Genomic DNA, 27,948 nt, shown 5'->3' on the forward strand with positions numbered 1-27,948 from the left:
AGACAACATTTCATGCACTGTTAAATATGTTTAAGAAAGTTGCAAGTGAAAATCTATGTCTCTGACTGAGTTTGCATTACTGCTTATTTTGACTTCTGCTGGCTCTGAAAAGCTCATTTTTAAAGTTCAATTCAGAATGTGATAAAACCAGATCCAGCCACTAAAATGCATCATTCTTTTTGTTTTAGACAACATTTCTTGCACTGTTAAATATGTTTAAGAAAGTTGCAAGTGAAAATCTATGTCTATGACTGAGTTTGCATTACTGCTTATTTTGACCTCTGCTGGCTCTGAAAAGCTCATTTTCAACGTTCAATTCAGAATGTGATAAAACCAGATCCAGCCACTAAAATGCATCATTCTTTTTGTTTTAGACAACATTTCATGCACTGTTAAATATGTTTAAGAAAGTTGCAAGTGAAAATCAATGTCTATGACTGAGTTTGCATTACTGCTTATTTTGACCTCTGCTGGCTCTGAAAAGCTCATTTTCAACGTTCAATTCAGAATGTGATAAAACCAGATCCAGCCACTAAAAAGCATTTTCTTTTTGTTTTAGACAACATTTCATGCACTGTTAAATATGTTAAAGCAAGTTGCAAGTGAAAATCTATGTCTATGACTGAGTTTGCATTACTGCTTATTTTGACCTCTGCTGGCTCTGAAAAGCTCATTTTCAACGTTCAATTCAGAATGTGATAAAACCAGATCCAGCCACTAAAATGCATCATTCTTTTTGTTTTAGACAACATTTCATGCACTGTTAAATATGTTTAAGAAAGTTGCAAGTGAAAATCTATGTCTATGAATGAGTTTGCATTACTGCTTATTTTGACCTCTGCTGGCTCTGAAAAGCTCATTTTCAACGTTCAATTCAGAATGTGATAAAACCAGATCCAGCTACTAAAATGCATCATTCTTTTTGTTTTAGACAACATTTCATGCACTGTTAAACATGTTAAAGCAAGTTGCAAGTGAAAATCTATGTCTCTGACTGAGTTTGCATTACTGCTTATTTTGACCTCTGCTGGCTCTGAAAAGCTCATTTTCAACGTTCAATTCAGAATGTGATAAAACCAGATCCAGCCACTAAAATGCATCATTCTTTTTGTTTTAGACAACATTTCATGCACTGTTAAATATGTTTAAGAAAGTTGCAAGTGAAAATCTATGTCTATGACTGAGTTTGCATTACTGCTTATTTTGACCTCTGCTGGGGCTCTGAAAAGCTCATTTTCAACGTTCAATTCAGAATGTGATAAAACCAGATCCAGCCACTAAAATGCATCATTCTTTTTGTTTTAGACAACATTTCATGCACTGTTAAACATGTTAAAGCAAGTTGCAAGTGAAAATCTATGTCTCTGACTGAGTTTGCATTACTGCTTATTTTGACCTCTGCTGGCTCTGAAAAGCTCATTTTCAACGTTCAATTCAGAATGTGATAAAACCAGATCCAGCCACTAAAATGCATCATTCTTTTTGTTTTAGACAACATTTCATGCACTGTTAAATATGTTTAAGAAAGTTGCAAGTGAAAATCTATGTCTATGACTGAGTTTGCATTACTGCTTATTTTGACCTCTGCTGGGGCTCTGAAAAGCTCATTTTCAACGTTCAATTCAGAATGTGATAAAACCAGATCCAGCCACTAAAATGCATCATTCTTTTTGTTTTAGACAACATTTCATGCACTGTTAAATATGTTTAAGAAAGTTGCAAGTGAAAATCTATGTCTATGACTGAGTTTGCATTACTGCTTATTTTGAACTCTGCTGGCTCTGAAAAGCTCATTTTTAACGTTCAATTCAGAATGTGATAAAACCAGTTCCAGCCACTAAAATGCATCATTCTTTTTGTTTTAGACAACATTTCATGCACTGTTAAATATGTTTAAGAAAGTTGCAAGTGAAAATCTATGTCTCTGACTGAGTTTGCATTACTGCTTATTTTGACCTCTGCTGGCTCTGAAAAGCTCATTTTCAACGTTCAATTCAGAATGTGATAAAACCAGATCCAGCCACTAAAAAGCATTTTCTTTTTGTTTTAGACAACATTTCATGCACTGTTAAACATGTTAAAGCAAGTTGCAAGTGAAAATCTATGTCTATGACTGAGTTTGCATTACTGCTTATTTTGACCTCTGCTGGCTCTGAAAAGCTCATTTTCAACGTTCAATTCAGAATGTGATAAAACCAGATCCAGCCACTAAAATGCATCATTCTTTTTGTTTTAGACAACATTTTTTGCACTGTTAAATATGTTTAAGAAAGTTGCAAGTGAAAATCTATGTCTATGACTGAGTTTGCATTACTGCTTATTTTGACCTCTGCTGGCTCTGAAAAGCTCATTTTCAACGTTCAATTCAGAATTTGATAAAACCAGATCCAGCCACTAAAAAGCATTTTCTTTTTGTTTTAGACAACATTTTATGCACTGTTAAACATGTTAAAGCAAGTTGCAAGTGAAAATCTATGTCTATGACTGAGTTTGCATTACTGCTTATTTTGACCTCTGCTGGCTCTGAAAAGCTCATTTTCAACGTTCAATTCAGAATGTGATAAAACCAGATCCAGCTACTAAAATGCATCATTCTTTTTGTTTTAGACAACATTTCATGCACTGTTAAACATGTTAAAGCAAGTTGCAAGTGAAAATCTATGTCTCTGACTGAGTTTGCATTACTGCTTATTTTGACCTCTGCTGGCTCTGAAAAGCTCATTTTCAACGTTCAATTCAGAATGTGATAAAACCAGATCCAGCCACTAAAATGCATCATTCTTTTTGTTTTAGACAACATTTCATGCACTGTTAAATATGTTTAAGAAAGTTGCAAGTGAAAATCTATGTCTATGACTGAGTTTGCATTACTGCTTATTTTGACCTCTGCTGGCTCTGAAAAGCTCATTTTCAACGTTCAATTCAGAATTTGATAAAACCAGATCCAGCCACAAAAAAAGCATTTTATTTTTGTTTTAGACAACATTTCATGCACTGTTAAACATGTTAAAGCAAGTTGCAAGTGAAAATCTATGTCTATGACTGAGTTTGCATTACTGCTTATTTTGACCTCTGCTGGCTCTGAAAAGCTCATTTTCAACGTTCAATTCAGAATGTGATAAAACCAGATCCAGCCACTAAAATGCATCATTCTTTTTGTTTTAGACAACATTTTTTGCACTGTTAAATATGTTTAAGAAAGTTGCAAGTGAAAATCTATGTCTATGACTGAGTTTGCATTACTGCTTATTTTGACCTCTGCTGGCTCTGAAAAGCTCATTTTCAACGTTCAATTCAGAATTTGATAAAACCAGATCCAGCCACTAAAAAGCATTTTCTTTTTGTTTTAGACAACATTTTATGCACTGTTAAACATGTTAAAGCAAGTTGCAAGTGAAAATCTATGTCTATGACTGAGTTTGCATTACTGCTTATTTTGACCTCTGCTGGCTCTGAAAAGCTCATTTTCAACGTTCAATTCAGAATGTGATAAAACCAGATCCAGCTACTAAAATGCATCATTCTTTTTGTTTTAGATAACATTTCATGCACTGTTAAACATGTTAAAGCAAGTTGCAAGTGAAAATCTATGTCTCTGACTGAGTTTGCATTATTGCTTATTTTGACCTCTGCTGGCTCTGAAAAGCTCATTTTCAACGTTCAATTCAGAATGTGATAAAACCAGATCCAGCCACTAAAATGCATCATTCTTTTTGTTTTAGACAACATTTCATGCACTGTTAAATATGTTTAAGAAAGTTGCAAGTGAAAATCTATGTCTATGACTGAGTTTGCATTACTGCTTATTTTGACCTCTGCTGGCTCTGAAAAGCTCATTTTCAACGTTCAATTCAGAATTTGATAAAACCAGATCCAGCCACAAAAAAGCATTTTATTTTTGTTTTAGACAACATTCCATGCACTGTTAAACATGTTAAAGCAAGTTGCAAGTGAAAATCTATGTCTATGACTGAGTTTGCATTACTGCTTATTTTGACCTCTGCTGGCTCTGAAAAGCTCATTTTCAACGTTCAATTCAGAATGTGATAAAACCAGATCCAGCCACTAAAATGCATCATTCTTTTTGTTTTAGACAACATTTCATGCACTGTTAAATATGTTTAAGAAAGTTGCAAGTGAAAATCTATGTCTCTGACTGAGTTTGCATTACTGCTTATTTTGACTTCTGCTGGCTCTGAAAAGCTCATTTTTAAAGTTCAGTTCAGAATGTGATAAAACCAGATCCAGCCACTAAAATGCATCATTCTTTTTGTTTTAGACAACATTTCTTGCACTGTTAAATATGTTTAAGAAAGTTGCAAGTGAAAATCTATGTCTATGACTGAGTTTGCATTACTGCTTATTTTGACCTCTGCTGGCTCTGAAAAGCTCATTTTCAACGTTCAATTCAGAATGTGATAAAACCAGATCCAGCCACTAAAATGCATCATTCTTTTTGTTTTAGACAACATTTCATGCACTGTTAAATATGTTTAAGAAAGTTGCAAGTGAAAATCTATGTCTATGACTGAGTTTGCATTACTGCTTATTTTGAACTCTGCTGGCTCTGAAAAGCTCATTTTTAACGTTCAATTCAGAATGTGATAAAACCAGTTCCAGCCACTAAAATGCATCATTCTTTTTGTTTTAGACAACATTTCATGCACTGTTAAATATGTTTAAGAAAGTTGCAAGTGAAAATCTATGTCTCTGACTGAGTTTGCATTACTGCTTATTTTGACCTCTGCTGGCTCTGAAAAGCTCATTTTCAACGTTCAATTCAGAATGTGATAAAACCAGATCCAGCCACTAAAAAGCATTTTCTTTTTGTTTTAGACAACATTTCATGCACTGTTAAACATGTTAAAGCAAGTTGCAAGTGAAAATCTATGTCTATGACTGAGTTTGCATTACTGCTTATTTTGACCTCTGCTGGCTCTGAAAAGCTCATTTTCAACGTTCAATTCAGAATGTGATAAAACCAGATCCAGCCACTAAAATGCATCATTCTTTTTGTTTTAGACAACATTTTTTGCACTGTTAAATATGTTTAAGAAAGTTGCAAGTGAAAATCTATGTCTATGACTGAGTTTGCATTACTGCTTATTTTGACCTCTGCTGGCTCTGAAAAGCTCATTTTCAACGTTCAATTCAGAATTTGATAAAACCAGATCCAGCCACTAAAAAGCATTTTCTTTTTGTTTTAGACAACATTTTATGCACTGTTAAACATGTTAAAGCAAGTTGCAAGTGAAAATCTATGTCTATGACTGAGTTTGCATTACTGCTTATTTTGACCTCTGCTGGCTCTGAAAAGCTCATTTTCAACGTTCAATTCAGAATGTGATAAAACCAGATCCAGCTACTAAAATGCATCATTCTTTTTGTTTTAGACAACATTTCATGCACTGTTAAACATGTTAAAGCAAGTTGCAAGTGAAAATCTATGTCTCTGACTGAGTTTGCATTACTGCTTATTTTGACCTCTGCTGGCTCTGAAAAGCTCATTTTCAACGTTCAATTCAGAATGTGATAAAACCAGATCCAGCCACTAAAATGCATCATTCTTTTTGTTTTAGACAACATTTCATGCACTGTTAAATATGTTTAAGAAAGTTGCAAGTGAAAATCTATGTCTATGACTGAGTTTGCATTACTGCTTATTTTGACCTCTGCTGGCTCTGAAAAGCTAATTTTCAACGTTCAATTCAGAATTTGATAAAACCAGATCCAGCCACAAAAAAAGCATTTTATTTTTGTTTTAGACAACATTTCATGCACTGTTAAACATGTTAAAGCAAGTTGCAAGTGAAAATCTATGTCTATGACTGAGTTTGCATTACTGCTTATTTTGACCTCTGCTGGCTCTGAAAAGCTAATTTTCAACGTTCAATTCAGAATTTGATAAAACCAGATCCAGCCACTAAAAAGCATTTTCTTTTTGTTTTAGACAACATTTTATGCACTGTTAAACATGTTAAAGCAAGTTGCAAGTGAAAATCTTTGTCTATGACTGAGTTTGCATTACTGCTTATTTTGACCTCTGCTGGCTCTGAAAAGCTCATTTTCAACGTTCAATTCAGAATGTGATAAAACCAGATCCAGCTACTAAAATGCATCATTCTTTTTGTTTTAGACAACATTTCATGCACTGTTAAACATGTTAAAGCAAGTTGCAAGTGAAAATCTATGTCTCTGACTGAGTTTGCATTATTGCTTATTTTGACCTCTGCTGGCTCTGAAAAGCTCATTTTCAACGTTCAATTCAGAATGTGATAAAACCAGATCCAGCCACTAAAATGCATCATTCTTTTTGTTTTAGACAACATTTCATGCACTGTTAAATATGTTTAAGAAAGTTGCAAGTGAAAATCTATGTCTATGACTGAGTTTGCATTACTGCTTATTTTGACCTCTGCTGGCTCTGAAAAGCTCACTTTCAACGTTCAATTCAGAATTTGATAAAACCAGATCCAGCCACAAAAAAGCATTTTATTTTTGTTTTAGACAACATTCCATGCACTGTTAAACATGTTAAAGCAAGTTGCAAGTGAAAATCTATGTCTATGACTGAGTTTGCATTACTGCTTATTTTGACCTCTGCTGGCTCTGAAAAGCTCATTTTCAACGTTCAATTCAGAATGTGATAAAACCAGATCCAGCCACTAAAATGCATCATTCTTTTTGTTTTAGACAACATTTCTTGCACTGTTAAATATGTTTAAGAAAGTTGCAAGTGAAAATCTATGTCTATGACTGAGTTTGCATTACTGCTTATTTTGACCTCTGCTGGCTCTGAAAAGCTCATTTTCAACGTTCAATTCAGAATGTGATAAAACCAGATCCAGCCACTAAAATGCATCATTCTTTTTGTTTTAGACAACATTTCATGCACTGTTAAATATGTTTAAGAAAGTTGCAAGTGAAAATCAATGTCTATGACTGAGTTTGCATTATTGCTTATTTTGACCTCTGCTGGCTCTGAAAAGCTCATTTTTAACGTTCAATTCAGAATGTGATAAAACCAGATCCAGCCACTAAAAAGCATTTTCTTTTTGTTTTAGACAACATTTCATGCACTGTTAAATATGTTAAAGCAAGTTGCAAGTGAAAATCTATGTCTATGACTGAGTTTGCATTACTGCTTATTTTGACCTCTGCTGGCTCTGAAAAGCTCATTTTCAACGTTCAATTCAGAATGTGATAAAACCAGATCCAGCCACTAAAATGCATCATTCTTTTTGTTTTAGACAACATTTCATGCACTGTTAAATATGTTTAAGAAAGTTGCAAGTGAAAATCTATGTCTATGACTGAGTTTGCATTACTGCTTATTTTGACCTCTGCTGGCTCTGAAAAGCTCATTTTCAACGTTCAATTCAGAATGTGATAAAACCAGATCCAGCTACTAAAATGCATCATTCTTTTTGTTTTAGACAACATTTCATGCACTGTTAAACATGTTAAAGCAAGTTGCAAGTGAAAATCTATGTCTCTGACTGAGTTTGCATTACTGCTTATTTTGACCTCTGCTGGGGCTCTGAAAAGCTCATTTTCAACGTTCAATTCAGAATGTGATAAAACCAGATCCAGCCACTAAAATGCATCATTCTTTTTGTTTTAGACAACATTTCATGCACTGTTAAATATGTTTAAGAAAGTTGCAAGTGAAAATCTATGTCTATGACTGAGTTTGCATCACTGCTTATTTTGAACTCTGCTGGCTCTGAAAAGCTCATTTTTAACGTTCAATTGAGAATGTGATAAAACCAGTTCCAGCCACTAAAATGCATCATTCTTTTTGTTTTAGACAACATTTCATGCACTGTTAAATATGTTTAAGAAAGTTGCAAGTGAAAATCTATGTCTCTGACTGAGTTTGCATTACTGCTTATTTTGACCTCTGCTGGCTCTGAAAAGCTCATTTTCAACGTTCAATTCAGAATGTGATAAAACCAGATCCAGCCACTAAAAAGCATTTTCTTTTTGTTTTAGACAACATTTCATGCACTGTTAAACATGTTAAAGCAAGTTGCAAGTGAAAATCTATGTCTATGACTGAGTTTGCATTACTGCTTATTTTGACCTCTGCTGGCTCTGAAAAGCTCATTTTCAACGTTCAATTCAGAATGTGATAAAACCAGATCCAGCCACTAAAATGCATCATTCTTTTTGTTTTAGACAACATTTTTTGCACTGTTAAATATGTTTAAGAAAGTTGCAAGTGAAAATCTATGTCTATGACTGAGTTTGCATTACTGCTTATTTTGACCTCTGCTGGCTCTGAAAAGCTCATTTTCAACGTTCAATTCAGAATTTGATAAAACCAGATCCAGCCACAAAAAAGCATTTTATTTTTGTTTTAGACAACATTTCATGCACTGTTAAACATGTTAAAGCAAGTTGCAAGTGAAAATCTATGTCTCTGACTGAGTTTGCATTACTGCTTATTTTGACTTCTGCTGGCTCTGAAAAGTTCATTTTTAAAGTTCAATTCAGAATGTGATAAAACCAGATCCAGCCACTAAAATGCATCATTCTTTTTGTTTTAGACAACATTTCTTGCACTGTTAAATATGTTTAAGAAAGTTGCAAGTGAAAATCTATGTCTATGACTGAGTTTGCATTACTGCTTATTTTGACCTCTGCTGGCTCTGAAAAGCTCATTTTCAACGTTCAATTCAGAATGTGATAAAACCAGATCCAGCCACTAAAATGCATCATTCTTTTTGTTTTAGACAACATTTCATGCACTGTTAAATATGTTTAAGAAAGTTGCAAGTGAAAATCAATGTCTATGACTGAGTTTGCATTACTGCTTATTTTGACCTCTGCTGGCTCTGAAAAGCTCATTTTCAACGTTCAATTCAGAATGTGATAAAACCAGATCCAGCCACTAAAATGCATCATTCTTTTTGTTTTAGACAACATTTCATGCACTGTTAAATATGTTTAAGAAAGTTGCAAGTGAAAATCTATGTCTATGACTGAGTTTGCATTACTGCTTATTTTGACCTCTGCTGGCTCTGAAAAGCTCATTTTCAACGTTCAATTCAGAATGTGATAAAACCAGATCCAGCTACTAAAATGCATCATTCTTTTTGTTTTAGACAACATTTCATGCACTGTTAAACATGTTAAAGCAAGTTGCAAGTGAAAATCTATGTCTCTGACTGAGTTTGCATTACTGCTTATTTTGACCTCTGCTGGGGCTCTGAAAAGCTCATTTTCAACGTTCAATTCAGAATGTGATAAAACCAGATCCAGCCACTAAAATGCATCATTCTTTTTGTTTTAGACAACATTTCATGCACTGTTAAATATGTTTAAGAAAGTTGCAAGTGAAAATCTATGTCTATGACTGAGTTTGCATTACTGCTTATTTTGAACTCTGCTGGCTCTGAAAAGCTCATTTTTAACGTTCAATTGAGAATGTGATAAAACCAGTTCCAGCCACTAAAATGCATCATTCTTTTTGTTTTAGACAACATTTCATGCACTGTTAAATATGTTTAAGAAAGTTGCAAGTGAAAATCTATGTCTCTGACTGAGTTTGCATTACTGCTTATTTTGACCTCTGCTGGCTCTGAAAAGCTCATTTTCAACGTTCAATTCAGAATGTGATAAAACCAGATCCAGCCACTAAAAAGCATTTTCTTTTTGTTTTAGACAACATTTCATGCACTGTTAAACATGTTAAAGCAAGTTGCAAGTGAAAATCTATGTCTATGACTGAGTTTGCATTACTGCTTATTTTGACCTCTGCTGGCTCTGAAAAGCTCATTTTCAACGTTCAATTCAGAATGTGATAAAACCAGATCCAGCCACTAAAATGCATCATTCTTTTTGTTTTAGACAACATTTTTTGCACTGTTAAATATGTTTAAGAAAGTTGCAAGTGAAAATCTATGTCTATGACTGAGTTTGCATTACTGCTTATTTTGACCTCTGCTGGCTCTGAAAAGCTCATTTTCAACGTTCAATTCAGAATTTGATAAAACCAGATCCAGCCACAAAAAAGCATTTTATTTTTGTTTTAGACAACATTTCATGCACTGTTAAACATGTTAAAGCAAGTTGCAAGTGAAAATCTATGTCTATGACTGAGTTTGCATTACTGCTTATTTTGACCTCTGCTGGCTCTGAAAAGCTCATTTTCAACGTTCAATTCAGAATGTGATAAAACCAGATCCAGCCACTAAAATGCATCATTCTTTTTGTTTTAGACAATATTTTTTGCACTGTTAAATATGTTTAAGAAAGTTGCAAGTGAAAATCTATGTCTCTGACTGAGTTTGCATTACTGCTTATTTTGACCTCTGCTGGCTCTGAAAAGCTCATTTTCAACGTTCAATTCAGAATTTGATAAAACCAGATCCAGCCACTAAAAAGCATTTTCTTTTTGTTTTAGACAACATTTTATGCACTGTTAAACATGTTAAAGCAAGTTGCAAGTGAAAATCTATGTCTATGACTGAGTTTGCATTACTGCTTATTTTGACCTCTGCTGGCTCTGAAAAGCTCATTTTCAACGTTCAATTCAGAATGTGATAAAACCAGATCCAGCTACTAAAATGCATCATTCTTTTTGTTTTAGACAACATTTCATGCACTGTTAAACATGTTAAAGCAAGTTGCAAGTGAAAATCTATGTCTCTGACTGAGTTTGCATTATTGCTTATTTTAACCTCTGCTGGCTCTGAAAAGCTCATTTTCAACGTTCAATTCAGAATGTGATAAAACCAGATCCAGCCACTAAAATGCATCATTCTTTTTGTTTTAGACAACATTTCATGCACTGTTAAATATGTTTAAGAAAGTTGCAAGTGAAAATCTATGTCTATGACTGAGTTTGCATTACTGCTTATTTTGACCTCTGCTGGCTCTGAAAAGCTCATTTTCAACGTTCAATTCAGAATTTGATAAAACCAGATCCAGCCACAAAAAAGCATTTTATTTTTGTTTTAGACAACATTCCATGCACTGTTAAACATGTTAAAGCAAGTTGCAAGTGAAAATCTATGTCTATGACTGAGTTTGCATTACTGCTTATTTTGACCTCTGCTGGCTCTGAAAAGCTCATTTTCAACGTTCAATTCAGAATGTGATAAAACCAGATCCAGCCACTAAAATGCATCATTCTTTTTGTTTTAGACAACATTTCATGCACTGTTAAATATGTTTAAGAAAGTTGCAAGTGAAAATCTATGTCTCTGACTGAGTTTGCATTACTGCTTATTTTGACTTCTGCTGGCTCTGAAAAGCTCATTTTTAAAGTTCAATTCAGAATGTGATAAAACCAGATCCAGCCACTAAAATGCATCATTCTTTTTGTTTTAGACAACATTTCTTGCACTGTTAAATATGTTTAAGAAAGTTGCAAGTGAAAATCTATGTCTATGACTGAGTTTGCATTACTGCTTATTTTGACCTCTGCTGGCTCTGAAAAGCTCATTTTCAACGTTCAATTCAGAATGTGATAAAACCAGATCCAGCCACTAAAATGCATCATTCTTTTTGTTTTAGACAACATTTCATGCACTGTTAAATATGTTTAAGAAAGTTGCAAGTGAAAATCAATGTCTATGACTGAGTTTGCATTACTGCTTATTTTGACCTCTGCTGGCTCTGAAAAGCTCATTTTCAACGTTCAATTCAGAATGTGATAAAACCAGATCCAGCCACTAAAAGCATTTTCTTTTTGTTTTAGACAACATTTCATGCACTGTTAAATATGTTAAAGCAAGTTGCAAGTGAAAATCTATGTCTATGACTGAGTTTGCATTACTGCTTATTTTGACCTCTGCTGGCTCTGAAAAGCTCATTTTCAACGTTCAATTCAGAATGTGATAAAACCAGATCCAGCCACTAAAATGCATCATTCTTTTTGTTTTAGACAACATTTCATGCACTGTTAAATATGTTTAAGAAAGTTGCAAGTGAAAATCTGTCTATGAATGAGTTTGCATTACTGCTTATTTTGACCTCTGCTGGCTCTGAAAAGCTCATTTTCAACGTTCAATTCAGAATGTGATAAAACCAGATCCAGCCACTAAAATGCATCATTCTTTTTGTTTTAGACAACATTTTTTGCACTGTTAAATATGTTTAAGAAAGTTGCAAGTGAAAATCTATGTCTATGACTGAGTTTGCATTACTGCTTATTTTGACCTCTGCTGGCTCTGAAAAGCTCATTTTCAACGTTCAATTCAGAATTTGATAAAACCAGATCCAGCCACTAAAAAGCATTTTCTTTTTGTTTTAGACAACATTTTATGCACTGTTAAACATGTTAAAGCAAGTTGCAAGTGAAAATCTATGTCTATGACTGAGTTTGCATTACTGCTTATTTTGACCTCTGCTGGCTCTGAAAAGCTCATTTTCAACGTTCAATTCAGAATGTGATAAAACCAGATCCAGCTACTAAAATGCATCATTCTTTTTGTTTTAGACAACATTTCATGCACTGTTAAACATGTTAAAGCAAGTTGCAAGTGAAAATCTATGTCTCTGACTGAGTTTGCATTATTGCTTATTTTGACCTCTGCTGGCTCTGAAAAGCTCAATTTCAACGTTCAATTCAGAATGTGATAAAACCAGATCCAGCCACTAAAATGCATCATTCTTTTTGTTTTAGACAACATTTCATGCACTGTTAAATATGTTTAAGAAAGTTGCAAGTGAAAATCTATGTCTATGACTGAGTTTGCATTACTGCTTATTTTGACCTCTGCTGGCTCTGAAAAGCTCATTTTCAACGTTCAATTCAGAATGTGATAAAACCAGATCCAGCCACTAAAATGCATCATTCTTTTTGTTTTAGACAACATTTCATGCACTGTTAAATATGTTTAAGAAAGTTGCAAGTGAAAATCAATGTCTATGACTGAGTTTGCATTACTGCTTATTTTGACCTCTGCTGGCTCTGAAAAGCTCATTTTCAACGTTCAATTCAGAATGTGATAAAACCAGATCCAGCCACTAAAAAGCATTTTCTTTTTGTTTTAGACAACATTTCATGCACTGTTAAATATGTTAAAGCAAGTTGCAAGTGAAAATCTATGTCTATGACTGAGTTTGCATTACTGCTTATTTTGACCTCTGCTGGCTCTGAAAAGCTCATTTTTAACGTTCAATTCAGAATGTGATAAAACCAGTTCCAGCCACTAAAATGCATCATTCTTTTTGTTTTAGACAACATTTCATGCACTGTTAAATATGTTTAAGAAAGTTGCAAGTGAAAATCTATGTCTCTGACTGAGTTTGCATTACTGCTTATTTTGACCTCTGCTGGCTCTGAAAATCTCATTTTCAACGTTCAATTCAGAATGTGATAAAACCAGATCCAGCCACTAAAATGCATCATTCTTTTTGTTTTAGACAATATTTTTTGCACTGTTAAATATGTTTAAGAAAGTTGCAAGTGAAAATCTATGTCTCTGACTGAGTTTGCATTACTGCTTATTTTGACCTCTGCTGGCTCTGAAAAGCTCATTTTCAACGTTCAATTCAGAATTTGATAAAACCAGATCCAGCCACTAAAAAGCATTTTCTTTTTGTTTTAGACAACATTTTATGCACTGTTAAACATGTTAAAGCAAGTTGCAAGTGAAAATCTATGTCTATGACTGAGTTTGCATTACTGCTTATTTTGACCTCTGCTGGCTCTGAAAAGCTCATTTTCAACGTTCAATTCAGAATGTGATAAAACCAGATCCAGCTACTAAAATGCATCATTCTTTTTGTTTTAGACAACATTTCATGCACTGTTAAACATGTTAAAGCAAGTTGCAAGTGAAAATCTATGTCTCTGACTGAGTTTGCATTATTGCTTATTTTAACCTCTGCTGGCTCTGAAAAGCTCATTTTCAACGTTCAATTCAGAATGTGATAAAACCAGATCCAGCCACTAAAATGCATCATTCTTTTTGTTTTAGACAACATTTCATGCACTGTTAAATATGTTTAAGAAAGTTGCAAGTGAAAATCTATGTCTATGACTGAGTTTGCATTACTGCTTATTTTGACCTCTGCTGGCTCTGAAAAGCTCATTTTCAACGTTCAATTCAGAATTTGATAAAACCAGATCCAGCCACAAAAAAGCATTTTATTTTTGTTTTAGACAACATTCCATGCACTGTTAAACATGTTAAAGCAAGTTGCAAGTGAAAATCTATGTCTATGACTGAGTTTGCATTACTGCTTATTTTGACCTCTGCTGGCTCTGAAAAGCTCATTTTCAACGTTCAATTCAGAATGTGATAAAACCAGATCCAGCCACTAAAATGCATCATTCTTTTTGTTTTAGACAACATTTCATGCACTGTTAAATATGTTTAAGAAAGTTGCAAGTGAAAATCTATGTCTCTGACTGAGTTTGCATTACTGCTTATTTTGACTTCTGCTGGCTCTGAAAAGCTCATTTTTAAAGTTCAATTCAGAATGTGATAAAACCAGATCCAGCCACTAAAATGCATCATTCTTTTTGTTTTAGACAACATTTCTTGCACTGTTAAATATGTTTAAGAAAGTTGCAAGTGAAAATCTATGTCTATGACTGAGTTTGCATTACTGCTTATTTTGACCTCTGCTGGCTCTGAAAAGCTCATTTTCAACGTTCAATTCAGAATGTGATAAAACCAGATCCAGCCACTAAAATGCATCATTCTTTTTGTTTTAGACAACATTTCATGCACTGTTAAATATGTTTAAGAAAGTTGCAAGTGAAAATCAATGTCTATGACTGAGTTTGCATTACTGCTTATTTTGACCTCTGCTGGCTCTGAAAAGCTCATTTTCAACGTTCAATTCAGAATGTGATAAAACCAGATCCAGCCACTAAAAGCATTTTCTTTTTGTTTTAGACAACATTTCATGCACTGTTAAATATGTTAAAGCAAGTTGCAAGTGAAAATCTATGTCTATGACTGAGTTTGCATTACTGCTTATTTTGACCTCTGCTGGCTCTGAAAAGCTCATTTTCAACGTTCAATTCAGAATGTGATAAAACCAGATCCAGCCACTAAAATGCATCATTCTTTTTGTTTTAGACAACTTTTCATGCACTGTTAAATATGTTTAAGAAAGTTGCAAGTGAAAATCTGTCTATGAATGAGTTTGCATTACTGCTTATTTTGACCTCTGCTGGCTCTGAAAAGCTCATTTTCAACGTTCAATTCAGAATGTGATAAAACCAGATCCAGCCACTAAAATGCATCATTCTTTTTGTTTTAGACAACATTTTTTGCACTGTTAAATATGTTTAAGAAAGTTGCAAGTGAAAATCTATGTCTATGACTGAGTTTGCATTACTGCTTATTTTGACCTCTGCTGGCTCTGAAAAGCTCATTTTCAACGTTCAATTCAGAATTTGATAAAACCAGATCCAGCCACTAAAAAGCATTTTCTTTTTGTTTTAGACAACATTTTATGCACTGTTAAACATGTTAAAGCAAGTTGCAAGTGAAAATCTATGTCTATGACTGAGTTTGCATTACTGCTTATTTTGACCTCTGCTGGCTCTGAAAAGCTCATTTTCAACGTTCAATTCAGAATGTGATAAAACCAGATCCAGCTACTAAAATGCATCATTCTTTTTGTTTTAGACAACATTTCATGCACTGTTAAACATGTTAAAGCAAGTTGCAAGTGAAAATCTATGTCTCTGACTGAGTTTGCATTATTGCTTATTTTGACCTCTGCTGGCTCTGAAAAGCTCATTTTCAACGTTCAATTCAGAATGTGATAAAACCAGATCCAGCCACTAAAATGCATCATTCTTTTTGTTTTAGACAACATTTCATGCACTGTTAAATATGTTTAAGAAAGTTGCAAGTGAAAATCTATGTCTATGACTGAGTTTGCATTACTGCTTATTTTGACCTCTGCTGGCTCTGAAAAGCTCATTTTCAACGTTCAATTCAGAATGTGATAAAACCAGATCCAGCCACTAAAATGCATCATTCTTTTTGTTTTAGACAACATTTCATGCACTGTTAAATATGTTTAAGAAAGTTGCAAGTGAAAATCAATGTCTATGACTGAGTTTGCATTACTGCTTATTTTGACCTCTGCTGGCTCTGAAAAGCTCATTTTCAACGTTCAATTCAGAATGTGATAAAACCAGATCCAGCCACTAAAAAGCATTTTCTTTTTGTTTTAGACAACATTTCATGCACTGTTAAATATGTTAAAGCAAGTTGCAAGTGAAAATCTATGTCTATGACTGAGTTTGCATTACTGCTTATTTTGACCTCTGCTGGCTCTGAAAAGCTCATTTTCAACGTTCAATTCAGAATGTGATAAAACCAGATCCAGCCACTAAAATGCATCATTCTTTTTGTTTTAGACAACATTTCATGCACTGTTAAATATGTTTAAGAAAGTTGCAAGTGAAAATCTATGTCTATGACTGAGTTTGCATTACTGCTTATTTTGACCTCTGCTGGCTCTGAAAAGCTCATTTTCAACGTTCAATTCAGAATGTGATAAAACCAGATCCAGCTACTAAAATGCATCATTCTTTTTGTTTTAGACAACATTTCATGCACTGTTAAACATGTTAAAGCAAGTTGCAAGTGAAAATCTATGTATCTGACTGAGTTTGCATTACTGCTTATTTTGACCTCTGCTGGCTCTGAAAAGCTCATTTTCAACGTTCAATTCAGAATGTGATAAAACCAGATCCAGCCACTAAAATGCATCATTCTTTTTGTTTTAGACAACATTTCATGCACTGTTAAATATGTTTAAGAAAGTTGCAAGTGAAAATCTATGTCTATGACTGAGTTTGCATTACTGCTTATTTTGACCTCTGCTGGGGCTCTGAAAAGCTCATTTTCAACGTTCAATTCAGAATGTGATAAAACCAGATCCAGCCACTAAAATGCATCATTCTTTTTGTTTTAGACAACATTTCATGCACTGTTAAATATGTTTAAGAAAGTTGCAAGTGAAAATCTATGTCTATGACTGAGTTTGCATTACTGCTTATTTTGAACTCTGCTGGCTCTGAAAAGCTCATTTTTAACGTTCAATTCAGAATGTGATAAAACCAGATCCAGCCACTAAAATGCATCATTCTTTTTGTTTTAGACAACATTTCATGCACTGTTAAACATGTTAAAGCAAGTTGCAAGTAAAAATCTATGTCTATGACTGAGTTTGCATTACTGCTTATTTTGACCTCTGCTGGCTCTGAAAAGCTCATTTTCAACGTTCAATTCAGAATGTGATAAAACCAGATCCAGCCACTAAAATGTATCATTCTTTTTGTTTTAGACAACATTTCATGCACTGTTAAATATGTTTAAGAAAGTTGCAAGTGAAAATCTATGTCTCTGACTGAGTTTGCATTACTGCTTATTTTGACTTCTGCTGGCTCTGAAAAGCTCATTTTTAAAGTTCAATTCAGAATGTGATAAAACCAGATCCAGCCACTAAAATGCATCATTCTTTTTGTTTTAGACAACATTTCTTGCACTGTTAAATATGTTTAAGAAAGTTGCAAGTGAAAATCTATGTCTATGACTGAGTTTGCATTACTGCTTATTTTGACCTCTGCTGGCTCTGAAAAGCTCATTTTCAACGTTCAATTCAGAATGTGATAAAACCAGATCCAGCCACTAAAATGCATCATTCTTTTTGTTTTAGACAACATTTCATGCACTGTTAAATATGTTTAAGAAAGTTGCAAGTGAAAATCTATGTCTATGACTGAGTTTGCATTACTGCTTATTTTGACCTCTGCTGGCTCTGAAAAGCTCATTTTCAACGTTCAATTCAGAATGTGATAAAACCAGATCCAGCCACTAAAAAGCATTTTCTTTTTGTTTTAGACAACATTTTATGCACTGTTAAACATTATAAAGCAAGTTGCAAGTGAAAATCTATGTCTATGACTGAGTTTGCATTACTGCTTATTTTGACCTCTGCTGGCTCTGAAAAGCTCATTTTCAACGTTCAATTCAGAATGTGATAAAACCAGATCCAGCTACTAAAATGCATCATTCTTTTTGTTTTAGACAACATTTCATGCACTGTTAAACATGTTAAAGCAAGTTGCAAGTGAAAATCTATGTCTCTGACTGAGTTTGCATTACTGCTTATTTTGACCTCTGCTGGCTCTGAAAAGCTCATTTTCAACGTTCAATTCAGAATGTGATAAAACCAGATCCAGCCACTAAAATGCATCATTCTTTTTGTTTTAGACAACATTTCATGCACTGTTAAATATGTTTAAGAAAGTTGCAAGTGAAAATCTATGTCTATGACTGAGTTTGCATTACTGCTTATTTTGACCTCTGCTGGGGCTCTGAAAAGCTCATTTTCAACGTTCAATTCAGAATGTGATAAAACCAGATCCAGCCACTAAAATGCATCATTCTTTTTGTTTTAGACAACATTTCATGCACTGTTAAATATGTTTAAGAAAGTTGCAAGTGAAAATCTATGTCTATGACTGAGTTTGCATTACTGCTTATTTTGAACTCTGCTGGCTCTGAAAAGCTCATTTTTAACGTTCAATTCAGAATGTGATAAAACCAGATCCAGCCACTAAAATGCATCATTCTTTTTGTTTTAGACAACATTTCTTGCACTGTTAAATATGTTTAAGAAAGTTGCAAGTGAAAATCTATGTCTATGACTGAGTTTGCATTACTGCTTATTTTGACCTCTGCTGGCTCTGAAAAGCTCATTTTCAACGTTCAATTCAGAATGTGATAAAACCAGATCCAGCCACTAAAATGCATCATTCTTTTTGTTTTAGACAACATTTCATGCACTGTTAAATATGTTTAAGAAAGTTGCAAGTGAAAATCTATGTCTATGACTGAGTTTGCATTACTGCTTATTTTGACCTCTGCTGGCTCTGAAAAGCTCATTTTCAACGTTCAATTCAGAATGTGATAAAACCAGATCCAGCCACTAAAAAGCATTTTCTTTTTGTTTTAGACAACATTTTATGCACTGTTAAACATTATAAAGCAAGTTGCAAGTGAAAATCTATGTCTATGACTGAGTTTGCATTACTGCTTATTTTGACCTCTGCTGGCTCTGAAAAGCTCATTTTCAACGTTCAATTCAGAATGTGATAAAACCAGATCCAGCTACTAAAATGCATCATTCTTTTTGTTTTAGACAACATTTCATGCACTGTTAAACATGTTAAAGCAAGTTGCAAGTGAAAATCTATGTCTCTGACTGAGTTTGCATTACTGCTTATTTTGACCTCTGCTGGCTCTGTAAAGCTCATTTTCAACGTTCAATTCAGAATGTGATAAAACCAGATCCAGCCACTAAAATGCATCATTCTTTTTGTTTTAGACAACATTTCATGCACTGTTAAATATGTTTAAGAAAGTTGCAAGTGAAAATCTATGTCTATGACTGAGTTTGCATTACTGCTTATTTTGACCTCTGCTGGGGCTCTGAAAAGCTCATTTTCAACGTTCAATTCAGAATGTGATAAAACCAGATCCAGCCACTAAAATGCATCATTCTTTTTGTTTTAGACAACATTTCATGCACTGTTAAATATGTTTAAGAAAGTTGCAAGTGAAAATCTATGTCTATGACTGAGTTTGCATTACTGCTTATTTTGAACTCTGCTGGCTCTGAAAAGCTCATTTTTAACGTTCAATTCAGAATGTGATAAAACCAGATCCAGCCACTAAAATGCATCATTCTTTTTGTTTTAGACAACATTTCTTGCACTGTTAAATATGTTTAAGAAAGTTGCAAGTGAAAATCTATGTCTATGACTGAGTTTGCATTACTGCTTATTTTGACCTCTGCTGGCTCTGAAAAGCTCATTTTCAACGTTCAATTCAGAATGTGATAAAACCAGATCCAGCCACTAAAATGCATCATTCTTTTTGTTTTAGACAACATTTCATGCACTGTTAAATATGTTTAAGAAAGTTGCAAGTGAAAATCTATGTCTATGACTGAGTTTGCATTACTGCTTATTTTGACCTCTGCTGGCTCTGAAAAGCTCATTTTCAACGTTCAATTCAGAATGTGATAAAACCAGATCCAGCCACTAAAAAGCATTTTCTTTTTGTTTTAGACAACATTTTATGCACTGTTAAACATTATAAAGCAAGTTGCAAGTGAAAATCTATGTCTATGACTGAGTTTGCATTACTGCTTATTTTGACCTCTGCTGGCTCTGAAAAGCTCATTTTCAACGTTCAATTCAGAATGTGATAAAACCAGATCCAGCTACTAAAATGCATCATTCTTTTTGTTTTAGACAACATTTCATGCACTGTTAAACATGTTAAAGCAAGTTGCAAGTGAAAATCTATGTCTCTGACTGAGTTTGCATTACTGCTTATTTTGACCTCTGCTGGCTCTGTAAAGCTCATTTTCAACGTTCAATTCAGAATGTGATAAAACCAGATCCAGCCACTAAAATGCATCATTCTTTTTGTTTTAGACAACATTTCATGCACTGTTAAATATGTTTCAAGAGTTCACACTTAGATAGTGCTTGACTATTTAAGCTAGTTTGGCATGCTGTCCCGGGAGAGAACCCTGAGCTCGGTGATAGATGAGCCCAAGGCTCCCGCCTGGTCAATAAGCATTAGGAGGGATATGAGATCAGGTAGTTCTCGATAGCTCCCAAAATAAATCACTATTGGCGCTAATTTGTAGTATGTGCTTGTGACTTTAACTTTGCATGGTTTTTTAGGTGTGGGAGGAAACCGGAGTACCCGGAGAAAACCCACGCGAACACGGGGAGAACATGCAAACTCCGCACAGAGAGTATCGGTTGGCTCAGCTAGTGTTGAACCAGTGACCTCCTTGCTGTGAGGCAACAGTGCTAGCCACTGAGCCGCCGTGACGCCCGAACTGAGGAGGAGGGAGAAGGGAAGGATGGGGGGGTTTTCCAAAAACGAAGATGAGGAATGGAGTTTAGGCTGGATATTTATATTAAATTTAGAGTGATCCGATTGGCTAGTTAGTGATTAGTGATACGGATCAGCTGTAGTCAATTCTATCACGTGCTCCTCTCGAAATTAGTTTGGGAAACTTCACTTCAAGAGTTCACACTTAGATAGTGCTTGACTATTTAAGCTAGTTTGGCATGCTGTCCCGGGAGAGAACCCTGAGCTCGGTGATAGATGAGCCCAAGGCTCCCGCCTGGTCAATAAGCATTAGGAGGGATATGAGATCAGGTAGCTCTCGATAGCTCCCCATAAATGCCATTGTGTCGGGACAGCAGCCGTGTATTCGAAGAACGCCCCCCAAAAGGCTAGAACTGCTATATCCGGCTGCTGGATATAGTGATTTGAGAAGAAATTAGAGAGGTAGAGGAGATGCAGGCTTGTAAGAGCCTTGATGGGAAAAGATGGGACTCTATCTCCGATGGAGGTAGTGTAAAAATAGGCAAATGTTATGAAATAATGTATATGTCCGCATGCGGGCATATAATTATCTATTCATATGGGCATATATCCATATACGCACGTGTGCTGTGTTTTTTTTTTTTTTTTAAATATGCACATATGAATAGGTAAAGTAAAACAAATTAAGCTCGTGGAGTGACTCGTGCTCGTAGTCACAGTTCGGGAAGAGCTTAGGGGTGACGGCACTAGTGAAAATGTATATGCGCGGCGTAGGCGCACGCGGCATATGATTATATTATTCATATAGGCATATATTTGTAGGCATGTTGCGCATTCCTCATATATGCGTATATAAACAGTCAAAGCAAAATAAATAAACAAAAGAAGCTAGGGCTGGTGGGGGGGGGGGGCAGTGACGTGACTCGTGCTCGTAGTCACAGCTCGGGAAGTTGAGCTATCAAAGGCTGGTTCTAGAAGGAGTCGGGAAGGGGAAAATTTGGCCGATGGAGACTCCTACTAGAGGAAAAAGGGGGTTTTAAGCTCTGGGACCGCTCCTGCGGTGGCCAGAGCTTAGGGGTGACAGCACTATGTAAAAATGTATATATCCGCATGCGTGGGCGCATGCGGGCATATGATTCTGTTATTCATATAGGCATATATTTGTAGGCGTGCCATACACACTCCTCATATATGCGTATATAAATGATCAAAGCAAAATAAGATAAATAAAAGAAGCTAGGGCTGGTGGGGGGGGGCAGTGACGTGACTCGTGCTCGTAGTCACAGCTCGGGCAGTTGAGCTATCAAAGGCTGGTTCTAGAAGGAGTCGGGAAGGGGGAATTTTGGCCGATGGAGACTCCTTCTAGAGGGCAAAAGGGGTTTTAAGCTCTGGGACCGCTCCTGCGGTGGCCAGAGCTTAGGGGTGACAGCACTATGTAAAAATGTATATATCCGCATGCGTGGGCGCATGCGGGCATATGATTCTGTTATTCATATAGGCATATATTTGTAGGCGTGTCATACACACTCCTCATATATGCGTATATAAATGATCAAAGCAAAATAAGATAAATAAAAGAAGCTAGGGCTGGTGGGGGGGGGGGCAGTGACGTGACTCGTGCTCGTAGTCACAGCTCGGGAAGTTGAGCTATCAAAGGCTGGTTCTAGAAGGAGTCGGGAAGGGGGGAATTTGGCCGATGGAGACTCCTTCTAGAGGGAAAAAAGGGGGTTTAAGCTCTGGGACCGCTCCTGCGGTGGCCAGAGCTTAGGGGTGACAGCACTATGTAAAAATGTATATATCCGCATGCGTGGGCGCGTGCGGGCATATGATTCTGTTATTCATATAGGCATATATTTATGTGGGCGTGCTATACTCGCTCCTCATATATGCGTATATAAATGATCAAAGCAAAAAAAGATAAATAAAAGAAGCTAGGGCTGATGGGGGGGGGGCAGTGACGTGACTCGTGCTCGTAGTCACAGCTCGGGAGTTGAGCTATCAAAGGCTGGCTTCGCAGGAGTCGGGGAAGGAGGGAGGAAATGGAGACTCCTCTGAGCGGGGTGGTGGTGATGCTGGTAGGGGATTGGCGGGGGTGGGGTTGTGGGGGGATAGTTACGTTATGGGTTGGTATTATGACTCATTGACATGGTCTTCTGGGCTTCTTTAAGATGACTTTGGCTTAGGCGAATGTATGACTTGAAGGCATCAGATGTCCACCTCCCCAATGTCTGTATATGCTGTTGAGATAGTCCTCTATGAGCTGCGGTAGTGGCGGCTCCGATTCTAAATGAGTGGCTGGAGTATGGTTCTGGTGAAATGCCAGAAAGGCGAAGGACTGCTTTAAGGTGTTTTTGAAACCAGAAGCGTGTTACTGGGCGAGATAAATCATCTATGAAAAGGGGGGAGAGAGGGGTGGGATTGAGAGTTTTTCTGTAGTGAATGTATGCTAGGAGTGTTTGAAACGGGAATGTAGAGGAGGGGATGTCGAATATGTAAATTAGGTGTCCTTTGCGTGATTGATCGGTCTTGCTTTGCTTGATGAGGAAGGATATTGTTTCCCTGTCAACCAAAGTTAGATCTGATATGGTGGGGTGGATGCTGGGCACGAATTTTGAAGTTATAGAAATTTCGGAACATCTTAAGAATCCGAAAAAAGAAAGTATGAACATAGCATCCAGGGTACGATCTGTGTGTGTGGATACATAGCCTTTACGAAGGGTGGAGATACATTTAGACAGTATATGGTGTGTGATGGGCAGCCTAGAGTCTGGGAGGGAGGGGTGGGTTTTTTGAACGCCTTTAATAAGAAGGCTGGTTTGAAAAATTTGCTATAGCATCTGAAGTAGAGCCATGAATTAACTTGTGAAAGAATTGGATGCCACTTAAATAGCTTCTGATGGAGCTGGCTTGTATGTTTTTGTATGAATGGAGGTATGTGATGAATGAGGTAATTGTAAGCAAGGAAAAATCTGGAAATGATGTGTTGTACAGGAAATGGAAATGTTTGAATGTATTCCATGCAGTAAGATATGTTTGTGAAGTTCTAGGAGCAACAGCATTTAAAATAAGGGAGATGGACGTCTGATGCAGGTGATGCATAGGGTGGTTTATAGGAATATCATCTCTGAATAAGGAGGCACTGGATGCGGATGTAGATCTGCTTCTGGTGCGAGCATTCGAAATTTCTGAAACAGAAAACGAGAGAGAGAGTCAGCAATTTGATTATGAAAACCTGGTACATGTTTAGCTGTTATGATAAACTGTTTTTTGGCGGAGGTCCAAATGAGGCGGCGGAGGAGCGGCATTAGCGCGGGAGAGTGTGAGCGCCTTTTGTTAATGCATTGAACAACGGCTTCATTGTCGCAATGGACTAGAATGCTGGAGGCGGACCATTCATCTCCCCACAATATGGAAGCGGCGACTAAAGGATATAATTAGAATAGTGCTGACGATTGATGGTGAGGGGGAATTTCGATCATTTGGTGAGGCCATGAAGATGCGAACCAGCGACCCTGGTAGTATCCACCGAACCCTATTGAGGGAGCGGCGTCTGTGTATAGTTGAATATCGATCGGGGATTCTATCAGGTCGCTATAGAAAAAGGAACAGCCATTCCAGCACTTTAGGAAGGAAATCCAAAGGCTGAGTTCGTGACGGCATTGGTCGGATAGAGAGAGAGAATCATCTAATCCGGGGACCGATGCTGCTAATTGGAGAAGGTGAGTTACAAAGGGACGTCCTTGGGGAATGATACGCATGGCGAAATTTAAATGTCCTAAAATGGACAACAATTCGCGCTTTGAGCAATTTTGATTTTCCAAAAATATTGAGGATAATGCGATGATGCGGTCGATTTTTTCTTTAGGTAAGGAGGCTTGGAATTTGTTTGAATCCAATTTGATGCCTAAAAATTCTAGTGAAGTACCAGGTCCCGAAGTTTTTTCCTCTGCGAGCGGAATGCCGAGATTGTCGAAAACTGTTTTTGTTATTGTCAGGTGTTCTGTTGCGGGGTTACTCGGGGGTGAGATAATGAGGAAATCGTCGAGGAGATGTAGTATGTGCGCGATGCCGTAGTTATTTGACAGGATCCAGCATATAGCTTCCAAAAGCATGTCAAATATTTTTGGAGTACTTCTGCATCCGAAGGTAAGGCGTACGGCGAAGTAAAATTTAGATCTCCAATTAATGCCAAAAAGATGCCAGTAGTCGGGGTGTAACGGCATAACTTTGAATGCAGAGGAAATGTCTACTTTAGCGAGCCAAGCGTTGCGGCCGACTAATTTGATCAGGGATATCGCTTGGTCTATATCGTGGTAGTTTAGCGCGTATTCCTCTGGAGGAATGATGCTGTTAATGCTAGAGAAGCAAGAATTATGAGGGGATGAAAGGTCGATTATGAGGCGTTTTTTGCCAGAAAATTTTCTGGTAGCTATGCCGATTGGACTAATTCGGTATACTCTGAAGGGGGGAGCAAGAAAGGGACCGATCATAAAATTATTATCGATCTCTTTCTTGATCAGTTGATCTACGACTTCTGGTTCTGCGGTGGCTGACATTAAATTAGGGCAGGCCAGGTTGTAGGACGGAAGAGTAGAGACGCCGGGGTGAAATCCGTTGGATAAACCTGTAATGAGAAAATCAGAGAAGTTAGAATCAGGGTGCAAACTTAATTCATGAGCAAGTTGAGGAATATTAACAGGAGTCGACAGATACAGCTTGGATTTTTTATTAGCTTTTTGGACTTGGCAAACAATGCGTGCGTGCGCGCCTCCGCAGTAGTTACAGATGTGGAGAAATTTGCATGGGTGTCGGTAGCATCTTCCGGAATTGAAGTTGAAGCAGGGATTATGAGAAGATTGATTTCGGGAAGAAGACTGAGAAGGAAGAAGAGCAGGGATAGCGGAGGTGGATGTACGAGGAACGTAGCTGGTGGATCTTGGATTAGGTGGAACTGTATCAGAGGGAGGGATGACGAAGGGACAGGAGGTGGTGGAGTGGAGACTGGAACGGCAGACCGCGCAGGATAGATTACGGCAACCGAGAAAGACTCTGTTATGGAGATCAAAGTCGATAGCCCCCCAATATTGAATTTGATTCCATTGTGAGACGCGAATTGCGCATTTTGCTGAGAATAACTTATGATAGGTGTAAAAATGTGTTCCCCCATAGGAGAGCGCGAGCTCCGAAATAATGGCCATGTAAACGTTTAGCTCGCGCCTCCTATGAGGAAAAACCGAGCAAATTACCTCTGTGTATCTGGAAAAAGCTACGTGAAATTCTGCTAGTGAAAGAGTGCGGGTTTGAGAACTGGTGGATGGTTTCAGTATGAGTGCAAATTCGCCGCAATCTATCTGGCGTTCTGCCGTGGGAGGTGCAATGGGTGAAAGAAGTGTGGAGAGATCTATGTCAGCACCTGAGATGATGAGATTCCTGATGGTATTGGAGACGGGTGGAGGTTCCAGAGCTGGAGCATTCTGAGGGATGGGAAGAGGTACGGCAGTGGCTAGGGTGAAGGGGGGGTGAGTGGAAGAAATGTTAGTAGGGAGAGGAGGATGCGGAGGAGGGTTAGTATTAGATGCGAGTGCTTGGTGGAGGGATGAAGAGGGCATGAATGAAGGAATATTGGAGGGAGAAAAAGAAGAAGAATGAAGAGGAGCATTAGTACTGATATTTGTAGGCTCGTGTGAGTGGATGAGGTTGGTAGATGTAGATGGAAGGTTGGAAGGAAGAGAAAACTGTAAGGGATTAGTAGCAGAAAGATGAGGACTGGGAGTTGCGCTAGATTGAGGAGCTTGTGGCCAGAAGAAGGTGGCGTTGTTTTGCTGGGTAGCGTTAATGTCTGGGTTATTGTCCTTGGTTTGATTAGATGTGGTTCCAGTAATGCTCCTATTATCTTGGTGGTGTTGGGCTTGTGGTTTTTTGGTGTTCTTGGTTTTTCCAGTTGCTTTTCTTGGTCCGGGTTGGTTAGAGGCTGGCGGAGAAGCGCTGTGCTGGGGATACGGGGCATGGCGGGAGCGAGTGTTCCTGGAGTTCCTGGTGGGCGGAGTCGATGAGGTAATGGATGTGTACAGTTTGAGGAGTTCAGTCTTATTGCATCGGCTTGGAATGGAAATGCCGGCGTCTGTGATGCTTTGGCGGAGTTTGTTTGCGGTCATGTTCCTGTTGATGGTTGGTGAAGATGTTGCGGAAGCGTACGAAGAGGCTGGTGAAGGTGGATGGAGATTTGAAGCATACGGGGATGAGGATTGAAGACGGCGAGATAACCTTGTTGCTGTTGAACGGATTGGCCTTCGGCCTCTTACTGTAGCCTCGGGCTCAAGCTGGTTCCCACTCTGGGTAAGTTGATGCTGGTCCTCGGCTGAAGTTTCTAGGATAGCGCCGCTTTCATTAGCTTGGTGGAGATTGTTGTTGTTGTTGTTGTTGATGTTATTGCTGCTGCTGGTGGTGGTGGAGAGCGTTTGGTGCTTTTCCATTTTGCAGATTTTTTGCTTGCTTGAGTCGCTAGCTGTTTCCGGGTCTTCCAAAAACGAAGATGAGGAATGGAGTTTAGGCTGGATATTTATATTAAATTTAGAGTGATCCGATTGGCTAGTTAGTGATTAGTGATACGGATCAGCTGTAGTCAATTCTATCACGTGCTCCTCTCGAAATTAGTTTGGGAAACTTCACTTAAGAAAGTTGCAAGTGAAAATCTATGTCTATGACTGAGTTTGCATTACTGCTTATTTTGACCTCTGCTGGCTCTGAAAAGCTCATTTTCAACGTTCAATTCAGAATGTGATAAAACCAGATCCAGCCACTAAAAAGCATTTTCTTTTTGTTTTAGACAACATTTCATGCACTGTTAAACATGTTTAAGCAAGTTGCAAGTGAAAATCTATGTCTCTGACTGAGTTTGCATTACTGCTTATTTTGACCTCTGCTGGCTGAGAAAAGCTCATTTTCAACGTCCAATACAGAATGTGATAAAACCAGATCCAGCCACTAAAATGCACCATTCTTTTTGTTTTAGACAACATTTCATGCACTGTTAAACATGTTAAAGCAAGTTGCAAGTGAAAATCTATGTCTCTGACTGAGTTTGCATTACTGC

This window comes from Danio rerio, chromosome 14 (assembly GCF_052040795.2).
Source record: "Danio rerio strain M-AB ecotype USA chromosome 14, GRCz13ab, whole genome shotgun sequence".
Taxonomy (NCBI): Eukaryota; Metazoa; Chordata; class Actinopteri; order Cypriniformes; family Danionidae; genus Danio; species Danio rerio.